At 41.2% G+C, this 12,984-nt stretch overlaps 1 protein-coding gene across 13 annotated transcripts in view; it reads left to right on the top strand.

Annotated features, from left to right (window-relative positions):
* Window positions 1–12,984, top strand: part of LOC132830170 (zinc finger and BTB domain-containing protein 7C) — a 243,471-nt gene that overhangs the window by 159,240 nt on the left and 71,247 nt on the right. For 11 of the 13 annotated variants that reach the window (XM_060848524.1, XM_060847809.1, XM_060847898.1 and 8 more), the window contains one exon: window positions 3,953–4,074. The gene's annotated coding sequence lies outside the window, so the exon portion shown is untranslated. Of the gene's footprint in view, window positions 1–3,952; window positions 4,075–5,498; window positions 5,602–6,180; window positions 6,272–12,984 lie in introns of those variants that run through there. The other 2 variants (XM_060848152.1, XM_060848682.1) reach the window with 2 other exon arrangements.

The raw sequence follows: 12,984 nt of genomic DNA, 5'->3' as shown, positions 1-12,984 counted from the left end.
CCAGTTTCACATGGTTCCCTAATCTTGCCATTTCTAATCCTCATTTTCACAGGGATATGTCTGTCCTGCATTCTAATCAACCTCTCTTTAAAAGCCTCACACATATCAAATGTGGATTTACTTTCAAACAGCTAGTCCCAACCCACATTCCCTAGCTCCTTCTGAATTTTGCTAAAGGTGGCCTTCCCCCAATTTAGCACTGTTTCTTTAGGACCACTCTTGTCTTTGTCCATGAGTATTCTGAAACTTACGGAATTGTGATCACTATACCCAAAGTCTACTGAAACCAATCACCTGGCCGGGCTCATTCCCCAACACCAGGTCCAGTAGGGTCCCTTCCCGGGTTGGACTATATACATACTGCTCTATAAAACCCTTGTGGATGTTCCTTACAAATTCTGCTCCGTCTAAACCTCTAACATTAAGTGAATACCAGTCAATGTTGGGAAAATTAAAATCTCCCTTCAGCCTATTGCTCCTACATCTTTCCATAATCTGTTTACATATTTATTCCTCTATCTCACATTCGCTGTTGGGAGGTGTGTAGTACGTCCCCCAACATTGTTACCGTACTCTTCCTATTTCTGAGCTCTGCCCATATTGCCTCACCGCTCAGTCCTCCATCGTGCCCTCCTTCAGCATATCTATGATATCCTCTCTGACCAATAATGCAACTCCTCCCTCTCTATCTCGCCTGAAGCATCTATATTCTGGGATATTTAGTTGCCAATCTTGCCCTTCACCCAACAAAGTCTCAGTGATAGCAATAACATCATACTCCCAGGTACTAATCCAAGCCATAAGTTCATCTGCCTTACCTACTACACTTTTCGCATTAAAACAAATGCACCTCAGTCTACTTGTCCCTTGGTGTTCATCATCTGCTCTCTGCCTACTCTTCACTTTTAGTTACACTGACTTCACTATCTAGTTCCTTACAGACTTTAGTTACTACCTCCTTACTGTCCACTAACCACCTCATTTGGTTCCCATCCTCCTGTCACAATAGTTTAACCCTTCCCCAACAGCGTTAGCAAAAGCCCCCCAGGACAGTTCCAGTCCTGCCCAGGTGTAGACCGTCACTGTCACTGATTTTTTTAAATATTTGCTGAGAAGATTATGGGCATCAGTAGCTAGGCCAAAATCTATTGCCCATCCTGAATTGGCCTGGACTGAGTGGTTTGGTAGGGCCATTTTAGAGGGAAGTTAAGAGGCAGCCATGTTTCTGTGGGTCTGTAATCACTTGAGAGCAGATCAGGTAGATTTCGTTCCCTAAAGTACATTATTGAACCAGATGGTTTTCATGACAATTGACAATGATTACTTTAGAATATAGAACTGTACATCACAGTAATGGGCATTTCGGCCCACGATATTGTGCGAACATGACATCAAATTAAATTAATCCCTTCTACCCTGCCTTTGGTCTATATCACTCCATTCTTGCGTATTCATGTGATGAGGTGTTGCATCTTATTCCAATGGATTTCCCACCAGTTCCTGCCAGCAGTCTGGCAGCCAAGACCATTTATTTTCATTCATGCAATGATGTGTCACTGGCCAGGCCAGCATTTCTTGCCCATCCTGAATAACCCAGAGGACACTGAAGAGTCAACTGCATTTCTATAGGTCATGTAGATAAGACCAGGTAAAGATACAGTTTCCTTTCCTAAATGGTATTCATGAGCCAGATGGCTTTTTCGAACAATCCACAATTGGATATTGTTTGCCTCATAACTCCAGATTTTTTTTAAACAATTTTAACTCCACCAGATTTTTTTAAAACAATTTTAACTCCACCGTCTGCCGAGATTTGAACCTGGGTCACCAGAACATTTTCTGGGTCTCTGGATTAATAGTCTAGCGATAGTATTACTAGGCCATTGCCCTCTTCAATGACATTGTTGCCTTTAGATTAGCTTTTAGATACAGATTTTTTTTCCTTGATGTCAAATTTTATCATCTGCCATTTGAACCCACATCTCCAGATTAGATTACTTACAGTGTGGAAACAGGCCCTTCGGCCCAACAAGTCCACACCAACCCTCCGAAGAACAATGCACCCATTCCCTTACATTTACCCTTTCACCGAACACTACGGGCAATTTAGCATGGCCAACACACCTAACCTGCACATTTTTGAACCATGGGAGGAAACCCACGCAGACACGAGGAGAATGTACAAACTCCACACAGACAGTTGCCTGAGGTGGGAATTGAACCTGGGTCTCTGGCGCTATGAGGCAGCAGTGCTAACCACTGTGCCACCGTGCTGTCCACCTTTGGACCAAAACACTAATCCATGGATATTACCATTGTACAACTATCTCCTCCATTATCAACATTCTGGGGTTTACCAACAATGAGACACTATACTGGACCAGCCATAAAATATACTATGGTGAAAAAAGTAGGTCAGAAGCTAAACATTCTGCAGCAAGTAACTCATCTCCTATCTCCCCAATGTCTATCCCCCATCTAGGAGTTTGATGGAATACTAACAAATTGCAGGTAAATGCAGCTCCAGCAACACTGAAGAAACTGAACACCATCCAGGAAAAACACCTCATTTGATTGCCACTCCATCAGCCACCTTCAACACCTGCTCCTTTTAACACAATAGCAGCAGTATGTGTACCACATACAATATGCACTGCTACATCTCACCAGGGATCCTTTGACAACACCTTCCAAAGAAATTTCAAACCCTCAACATCTACAGTCAATCCAGTAGATGCATTGGAACAACACCAATGAGCAAGTTTCTTCAAAGTTACAAACTATTCAGACATTAAGCTATATCTCCCCTCCTAACTGTCATTGGGCTAAAATCTTGGAACTTTTTTCTCTCCCTTTGGGTGTTCCTACACTCCAAGGACTGCAGTAATTCAAGAAGGATGTTCACCACCACCTTCTCAAGGGCAATTAAGGATGGCCAATAAATGCTGGCCTATCCAGCAATGCCCGCTCCCATAAATTAATAATAGTAAGTTTCTGCTCTTAATTTGCTGTTCTGCACTTTTGGACAGTGTTGTAGTTTTAATCTGTGTGTTGAAATTATCTGCTTGGGGTTGTAGAAAGTTTGTATTTATGGAAATTGCAGGCCTCAACTCGGTGACAAGGAGTTACTTTAAAATGTTATTATTTACAGTTATTTTCAAGTTCTGTCAAATTAAAATCTAAGCAGGTTCTAATTTGGGAAAGTGCTTAAGAGACAACAGGCAGCAAGGTAAACCTTGTGCTATGATTCTAAGGAGTAGCAATCTCTGTGAACAGGAACTAATTGCAAAAATAAACACCATAAGCTCAAACTTGAGATTTTTTCTTCTCTGTGCTTACTTTAAATCTCAGATCACCTTCATTCCATGACCTTCCTGGTCAATACTTTTCACTTAAATGTTGACATTGCACTTATTCGCTTGTGCCTAGGCAGGTGAGACAACATGGTGGAATTCAAGATGTATGGTAAATAGTCTGGTGACTGTGAATCGAATACAGGGAGTCACCAGTTTATGGATGTCTGACATATGAGTGCTTGTACTTACAAATGCAAATCCCATGCATAGGTGTAATTTTAAAGACCTTACATATGAACATTTCCTGTAAATAAGAACAGCTGCTTTCCATTGTGCTGCATTGTGTTCAGACTTGCATGCAATTTGACTCATCAACGTACTCCAGAACAGAACCTGTTTGAAACCCAGGAACTACCTATAACTGGGGAAAAATTGGCAATGGAATCATTGAAAACAATAAAAATAACTCAGAGATGTAAATGATGTCACAGAGAGACTTTCTATGATTCGCTGTAATTTCACACTTTACAGAATTTATGATTGCATAAAAAGCAAATATGTTTGCTATATTTGGTACAACTTAGAATTGAGTATTTTGAAATGGCCTTCAAACTAAGTCATTAAATTGTGTAAAATTATGATTTTATGAAAAACAGCATTGTGGATCTGCCCGCACCAAATGGACTACAGCGGTTCGACAAAGGAGCTCACCACCACCTTGTCAAGGGCAATTAGGAATCGGCAATAAATGCTGACATAATCTCAACGAATAAAACGAGTAAGTCAATTCCAAACCCTTGTATTTAACATGAGCAATCTCTAAATTACAATGATCGGGGGTTTCATTTCTAATCATAAAACATGGCATCTCTGTTTTAGTTCATGTGACTCTTGAAACTGTGTAGTTTGCAGGTTCCTTTATGCAGCCACTTGGGCTCTCAGCCAGGAATTTATTTTTCAGGAGGGGTGTGGTGGGTGTACATCTCTAACCCATCTCCAGGAAACAGTATTACTTTGCCAAATGAATAGCCAAGAAAATCACAAAGTCTGACCTCTTCATTTCACAATAGTTGCCACTGTTTGATGATTGTTGTAGTTTAAAGTAAGATATGCCAAGGTCAGTATAAATGACTTCTCATATATTTGTGTGTAAGATCTATTATCTTCTCATCCTTTTTTTGGAAGTGTGAGCTGCTGAAGTGGCACCACTGTCAACATTTGTTCAACCAATCTCCACATACGTATAATTTTCATGCAGCTTTCGGAAACTATAAGCCCAAGAAGGTCAACTTGTCATTGTGCCTGCAAATCTGTGAGCAAGGAACCGACTTCATATATGGTGGTAGAATCGGTCTTGTACAAGGGAATAAATATTAAAATGAATTGAAAACTGGTGCCTTATCTGATTTGTAGATTCCAAAATTCACCCTTGAATTTCCCTTTTCCCTCCAATTTCTCTTATACTCTTTTCCCCTGAAAACACCAACTTAGCATTTGGTTTGGTTCAATGGATTGCAGTGTCTGATGTTTTCAATTATTTTTCCATAAGTCTGGCCAGTGAATTTAGAAAGCTAGAGAACACTGGGAAGGATCATAGCGAAAACCAGGGCAATGAACCTCCTCTCAATGCCAGTATGATCTATAGAGCTTGCAATTGGGATCTGACACTCTGGCTAAGTTAAAAGAAAATTAATTCACGGAAATGTACCCATGCCTCAGAAATATGCTGGCTAAAAGTTTGTTTTAGCCTTCTGCTTAACCTACTCCCCTTTCTGTCCACTATTGCCAAACTGTGTTTACAGCAGCAGGCCTACCCCAATTCTCTTTCTCTCAGTAGGAGGAGGATTGTAGGAATCTGAGGATGAGAATTGTAACATCAATGGTAACTGTTTTGAAAGTGAGCTATTCTTAGCTAATACCTTGGTATGATACTGGTCTTTGCATTTTTCCATTGAGCAGTTATCAAAGCTAGAACCTTTTGTTTCTTGGCTCTCATTTCCAAGCATCTGAATATTCCAGATGTGTGACAGCAAGCTTCAAAATAGCAGTACCAACAGTAGAATAATAAAGACTGTGATGTGCATATTGCATGTTTTGCCTAAATATTCTTATATTCTGCTGATGTTAAATATTACTATTATTTGGATGTTGTGATATTCTTCTGCAGTGTTATAGATACTGTTCTCTGCAGCTGTGAGTTTGAATCCTGAAGTCAGTATTGCCTGCACAACACCAGGACATCTCCTCAGGGCTGGGAAAGAACTTGGAGTAGGAGAGAAGGGTTGCAGTTTTGTCATCCATGCTGGTACCAATGAAATTGATAAGACTAGAAATGAGATTTTACTAAATGAATTTGAACAGTTAGTAACTAAATTAGAAAAGACTACCTCCAAGAAAATAATCTTGTTATTACTACTTGAACTATGGGCAACCTGGCATTGGGTAAATAAAGTCAGCAGGTTAAGTGCATGTATTAAAGGTTGATGTGAGAGAACTGGGTATCAGTTCATGGGGTATTGGCACCAGGACAGAAGTAGAGGAGACCTATTCACTTGAACTGTGCTTGGACCAGTGTCCTGCAAATTGAATAATAAGGGCTGCAGAGACCACATTAAACTAAATAAAATTGATTGGGTATTGGAGAGGGAATATGTAGGCTTACGAAGCGAAGGAATTGGCAGCTTTGCAGAGTAGTTAAGTAAGTAATAATACCCAGAGTGGGACTGAATGGGCCAAAGAAAAAGCAGCAAGGAGCACCAGAGGGAAAATTGATAGAAGGTGAAATTAATGGTTCTCTACTTAACTGCATGAAGTATTCAGGTCAAAATAAATGTATTAACAGCACAAATACAGATTTATGTTTAAGATATTATAGTCATTACAGAGACATAGTTACAAGGTGATCAAAGCTGGAAGCTAAATATTCAGAGGCATGAACTTTTCAGAAGGACAAGCAAGAAGGAAAGTGTAATCAGGTATGTTTGTTAATAAAAGATGGAATGAGTATAATAGCAAGAAATAATCTCTGATTGGAAGATCATCACCAATATACCTGTTGCAGAACATCTGTCTGTGACTGCATCATTAAGAGTGATCATGGCATAGTTCTTGTGAAGATGAAGTCCCGCTTTCACATTGCTAATACCTTACCTTGTACTGGCTAACATGACCACTGTAGATTTTGAACTGATTTAGCAACTCAAGACTAGGCATCCATGAGGCACTGTGAGCCATTAGCAGCAGCATATCCCCTGTTCCATCATTGCCATCAGGCCAGGGAATCAGCTCTGCCATGATGAAGAGTACAGTACAGTAGCATCAGGCATATCTAACATTTAGTTGTCAATCTGGTGGTTGACAGAACAGAACTACCTATATTCCGAACAGCAAAACCAGAGGGTGATAAAGCTCAGCAATCCCACAACCAACAGTTCAGATCTAAGCTTTGCAGTCCTGCCACGTCCCATTTTGAATGGTGGTGAACAAATAAATAGCTCACTGGAAGAGGTGGTTCTACAAATATCTCCAACCTCAATGGGAGAGCCCAGCATATCAGTGCAAAAGATAAGGTTAATGCGTTTGCAGCGATCTTCAATCAGAAATGCTAAGTGGATGATCCATCTTGGCCTCTTCCAGAGGTCCCCAAGCATTACAGATACCAGCCTTTAGCCAATTCATCGTGATATCAAAAAATGGTTGGAGGCACTGGATAGTGCAAACATTTAAGGGCGGCACGGTAGCACAGTGGTTAGCACTGCGGCCTCACAGCGCCTGTAGACCCGGGTTCAATTCCCGACTCAGGCTACTGACTGTGTGGAGTTTGCACGTTCTCCCCGTGTCTGCGTGGGTTTCCTCCGGGTGCTCCGGTTTCCTCCCACAGTCACAAAGATGTGCGGGTCAGGTGAATTGGCCATGCTAAAATTGCCCGTAGTGTTAGGTAAGGGGTAAATGTAGGGGTATGGGTGGGTTGCGCTTCGGTGGGTCGGTGTGGACTTGTTGGGCCGAAGGGCCTGTTTCCACACTGTAAGTCTAATCTAATTAAAGGCCCTGACAACATTCTGGAAATAATACCAAAAAGATTTGTGCTCCAGAATTTGTCACATGCCTCACCATGCTGTTCTAGTACAGCAACAATCCTGGCATTTACCCATCAATATGGAAAATTGCCCAGATATGTTCTACACATAGAAAACAGAACAAATCCAACACAAAGGCTCTGGGCCCTGAGAACATGTTGGCAAATGTATTGAAGACTTGTGTTCCAAATTTGCTGCTTTCCTAGCCAAGCTGTTCCAGTACAGCTACACATTGGTGTCTACCTGAAAATGTGGAAAATTGTCCGGGAACATGCTGTATACAAAAAGCAGGACTAATCCAATTGGCCAATTACCGCCCATCAGTCTATTTTCAATTGTAAATTAAGTGATGGAAGGTGTCATCAACAGTACTATCAAGCTGCATCTTCTTAGCAATAACCTGCTCAATGATGCCCAGTTTTTCCTCCCCCAAGGCCACTCACCTCCTGATCTCATTACAGCCTTAATTCACACATGGACAAAAGAGCTGGATTCCAGAGATGAGGTGAAAGTGACAGCCTTTGATATCAAGGCTGTGTTCAACCGAGTGTGGCATCAAGGAATTTGGAGTCAATGGGAATTGGGGTGGGGGTGGTTCTTTCTGATGTTTAGAGTCATACCTGGCACATAGGAAGATGTTTATGGTTGTATAGGATCTGTCATCTCAGCTCCTAGACATCTGCAGGGGTTCCTCAGGGTAGTGACCGCCTTGCGATGCTTCACCAATAACCTTCCATCCATCATAAGGTCAGAAGTAGGGATGCTTGCTGATTGCACAATGTTCTACACCAGTCACAGCTCCTCAGGTATTAAGCAGTCCATATCCAAATGCAACAAGACCTGGACAGTATCCAGGCTTGGGCTGACATGTGGCAAGCAACTTTCAATGCTTAGCAGTAGCCATCACCATTAAGATAATAATCTAACCAGTGCCCTTTACATTGTGTCATTGTCCTAACGTAAGCCTGCATTATCAACACTCTAGAAGTTCCCATTCACCAAAAACTGAACTGGGCTAGACCTATAAATACAATGGCAACAAGAGTAGGTCAGGGGTTAGGAGTACTGCCACAAATAATGCCATCCAATTGACTCTGTTAAATCTGACCATCAATCACAAGGCACAAGTCAGGAATGTGATGGACTACTCCCTGACTACTTCGTGGGCGGCACGGTGGCACAGTGGTTAGCACTGCTGCCTCACAGCGCCTGAGACCCGGGTTCAATTCCCAACTCAGGCGACTGACTGTGTGGAGTTTGCACGTTCTCCCCGTGTCTGCGTGGGTTTCCTCCGGGTGCTCCGGTTTCCTCCCACAGTCCAAAGATGTGCGGGTCAGGTGAATTGGCCATGCTAAATTGCCCGTAGTGTTAGGTAAGGGGTAAATGTAGGGGTATGGGTGGGTTGCGCTTCGGCGGGTCGGTGTGGACTTGTTGGGCCGAAGGGCCTGTTTCCACACTGTAAGTCTAATCTAATCTAGTCTAATCCCCACTCCCCAGGATTTGTGCAACTCCAACAACACTCAAGAATCTTGACACCATCACTGCCTGCTTGATTGGAACCATATCCACAAACATTCAGTCACTCCACCACTGACCCTCATTAGCAGCAGTGAGTATTATTTACAAGATGCACTGCAAAAATTCACCTAGTTGCCTTAGACAGCAGATACATGGGAGCACCATCAGCAATTCTATTCCAAGCTACACTCAATCCTGACTTTTGGAAATATATTGCTTTATCATTAGGTCAAAATCCTGAAATCCTTCCCTAACAGATTAGTGGGTTTATCTACAGCACATGAACTGCAGTGCTTGAAGAATTCAGCTCAGCACCACCCTATCAAGGGCAATGTCCTGTGAGTATATTAAAAAAAGATGTAAAATCCATATGGATGGAGGCAAGTAATTACAAGGCAAAGAAGATGGGAGTACTGTACCATCCTGCAGCATAACTATGCTGTGAGGGAAAGAATAAATCAGAGGATAATGACATCATGTAAAAAGGGCAGAACATTGATCATTTTAATATTCATGTTGATTGGGAAAGTCAAATTGACAGTGGTGGCCTTGAGAAACAATGTATGTTTGGGACAGTTCTCAAAAACAACATACTGTGGATCCAACCAAGGATCCGCTACTTTGGATCTAGTAATCTGTAATGAGGCAGATTTTAAAATGATCTCAGAGTAAAACAATACCCCAGAAACAGTGACCGTAATGTGATAGAATTTAGCATTCAGTTTGACAGTGATAAAATTGACTCAGAAACAACTGTGCTAAACTTAAATGGCAATTACATAGGAATAAGGACATTATTATGGCCTTATGGGCATCTGCACAATTCAGGTGGGAACTTGCAATTGGACTCAAGTGACCAAGTTCGTGATGATATAAACAAGGCTAGACAACTCACCTAGTTTTGAGTAGAATCCATGCCATGAAAGTCAATTTGGGATCAGAAGTTGTCCATCTGGAAAAGGGTAAAGGAAACAAGGAGCTGAGGATAGGTTGAACTGGTTTTTGGAGAAAGAAGTGTCCAGTTAAGGAGCAAAACAAAATATAATGGTGAATTTTCAGTGTTATTCAAAGTTACAGCTGGGAACTCTTTCTAGTTGTTTGGAGTATGGGTTGTCAACTGAAATAATGTTTACGTTGATGTTAGTATGTTTGATGCATTTAAAGTCTGAAAACTTGAAATCTTGTCATGTGATCTATCCAATCGGTCACTGGAACCTCAGGTATCTTTAAAGTTTATCAGTATCCCTGGGATTTGTAATAGTATCCTTTAATATCCATGCACTGGAAAAAAAAATTGATTCAATTTGCTTCAGCAATTGGAGCTCCTAAATGACGGAACATTTTTATATCTGCTGCTTTAAATCTTCCACTTTGGTTTCAAAGTCAGTAGCTTCAGCTAATGAATTATTACAGGAAAGTATTACTCAAAATCTAAAAGTTTACTGGTAGTTTTGGATAAAATCACACTTAAGACCTTTTCGTAGCCAAATTTGCAAGTACAGCATTACTGCTAGTTGCTGTCTGAAATACAGTCCTGAGATCTCTCAGCTGGCATGTCAAACACTATAGCTTTAAAGTACCAGCAAGAATATGGCAATGGTCATAATAAGATTGCAGTTTTGAAAAAAATATATAGAAACAGCAATATCTGTAACGATGTTGGGTTTCAAACTAATGTTCAAAAATTCAGTTTTCATGATAAAAATGCTTGCATGTCTTCACGGTTAGCATTTATGTTGACCCTTTATGTAGGAAAATATCAGGACATTGAACAGCAGCATTTTTAGACCAAATTGACACTGAAGCACAAAGGAGGTATGAAGGCAAATGTTCAAAACTTGGATAACTAGGTAAGTTTCATGATACACCTTAAAGGTAGATAGTGAGATAGAAAGGCATTGAGATTTATGGAGTGAATTCCAGAAATTATGGCTACAGCAGTTGAAAGCACACCTGCCAAAGGTGGAGCAATTAAAATTGGAATGTCTGTGATGCCAGGAGTGGAGGTATGTCAGAATCTGGCAGGGCGATGGGTAGAGGGGATACAAAGGTGGCAAGGCCATGAAAGCATTCAAAGCCCAGGATATGAAGTTTAAAATCTTGGATGTGCTTAACTGGGAGCCCATCTAGGTCAATATGCACAAGTCTGAGTCATACAGCACAGGAGCAGGCCCTACAGCCCACAGCGTAAATGCAGAACAACAAACAAATCTACACCAATCCCATTTACTTGCACTCGCTCCATTGCCTACTGCAATCTGGCATTTAAAGTGCTCATCTAGATGCTTTTTAAATGCTGTGAGAGTACCTGCCTCCACTATCCTCTCATGCAGCATGCTTCCATATTTCTACCAACCTCTGTGTGAATATTCTCTTCTCTGATCTCCTATAGATCACTTATTTTTCACATTAAACTTATAACCTCTGGTGTTATGCTTGTCTGTTGTTGGAAAAAACATTCTCACATTCTACTCTGCCTGTACCTCTCTAAGTTTGGTGTATCGCAATAAGATCAGCCCTCAGCCTCCTCTGCTTCAAGGAAAACAAACGCAGCTTATCCAGTCTTTCCTCCTAACTGAGACTTTTCATCCCAGGCAACTTCCTGTTGAATCTTATTTGCAGCCTGTCAAATACAATCACATCCTTCTGATCTAGCGACCAGAATTGCGCACAGTATTCTGTCAGTGCCCTAACCAATGTTTTATAACATTGTGAGAAGACTTCCTTGCTCCTATATCCAGCGCCCTGGCTAATGAAGGCAAGCATGAACAACCATGGCTCACAAGGGAAGTCAACGATAGTATAAAAGCAAAAGGAAAAAAGCACACAGTATGATTATGATTAGTGGGAAGCCAAAGGATAGTAAAGCCTTTAAAAGCCAGCAGAGGATAACATTTGAAAAAAAAGGTTTTGGGAGTGGGGGCTGGGGAAGATAGTATTTTTTTTACAAATTTCAAGAGTGTTTTTACATGTATAAAAGCTGAGAGAGAGGCAAGAGTGGACATTGGACCACTGGAAAATGAGGCTAGAGAAGTAGTAGTGGGAAATGAAGACATGGTGGAGGAACTGAATAGGTACTTTGCATCAGCCTTCCTGGTGGAAGACACCAGTAGCATACCAGAACTTCAAGAGTATGAGAAGGCAGAAGTGAGTGTATTATCTACCCCAAAGGAGAAGGTGCTGGAAGGTGGATAAATCATCCAGACTTGTGAAGAAGATAGCTAGATAGCTGAGGCAATTGTGGAGGCATTGATGGCGATCTTTTAAGAATTACTTGTGTCAAGAAAGGTCCCAGAGGTCTGTAAAATGGCTAATTTAACACCATGTTTAAGAAGGGAAGGATGCACAAGTTGGAAATTATAGGTCAGTTTAGACTGACCTACATTTTCGACACCATTATTAAAGTTGAGATTGCAGAGTACTTGGAAGTAACATTAAAATAGGGAAGTCACAGTTTCATCAAGGGGAGGTTAGACCAAGGAGAGCCAATGGATGTTATCTATTTGGTCTTCCAGAAAACCTTTGATAAGGTGCCGCAAAGATGGCTGCTGAGTAAGATAAGGGCACATGGTATTAGAAGACAGATACTAGCATGGATAGAAGATTGGCTGTCTGGCAGAAGGCAGAGAGTGGTGATAAAAAAAATCCTTCTCTGGATGGAAGCCGGTGACTAGTGGTGTTTCACATGGGTTGGTGTTGGAACCACAACTTTTCACTTTATACATTAGTGATCTGGATGAAGGAGGTGAGGGCATCCTGGCTAAGTTTGCAGAATATACAAAAATACATGGTGGGACAGGTAGTATTGAGAAGGCAGGAAGGCTGCAGTAAGATTTAGACAGGTTAGAAGCGTGGGCAAAGAAATAGCAGATGAAATACAATGTGGGAAAATGTGAAGTCATGCAGTTTGGTAAGAAGAAAAGAGGCATGGACTATTTTCTAAAAGGGGAGAAAATTCAGAAATTTGAAGTGCAAAGGGACTTGGGAGTCCTAGCCTAGGTTTCTGTTAAGGTAAACTTGCAGGTTGAGTTGGTAATTAGGAAGGCAAGTACAATGTTGTCATTCATCTTTGGAGGATGAGAATATAAAAGCAG

The sequence above is a fragment of the Hemiscyllium ocellatum genome, chromosome 1 (assembly GCF_020745735.1).
Source record: "Hemiscyllium ocellatum isolate sHemOce1 chromosome 1, sHemOce1.pat.X.cur, whole genome shotgun sequence".
In the NCBI taxonomy this organism is placed as follows: domain Eukaryota; kingdom Metazoa; phylum Chordata; class Chondrichthyes; order Orectolobiformes; family Hemiscylliidae; genus Hemiscyllium; species Hemiscyllium ocellatum.
This window is presented reverse-complemented; position numbering and strand designations above follow the sequence as displayed.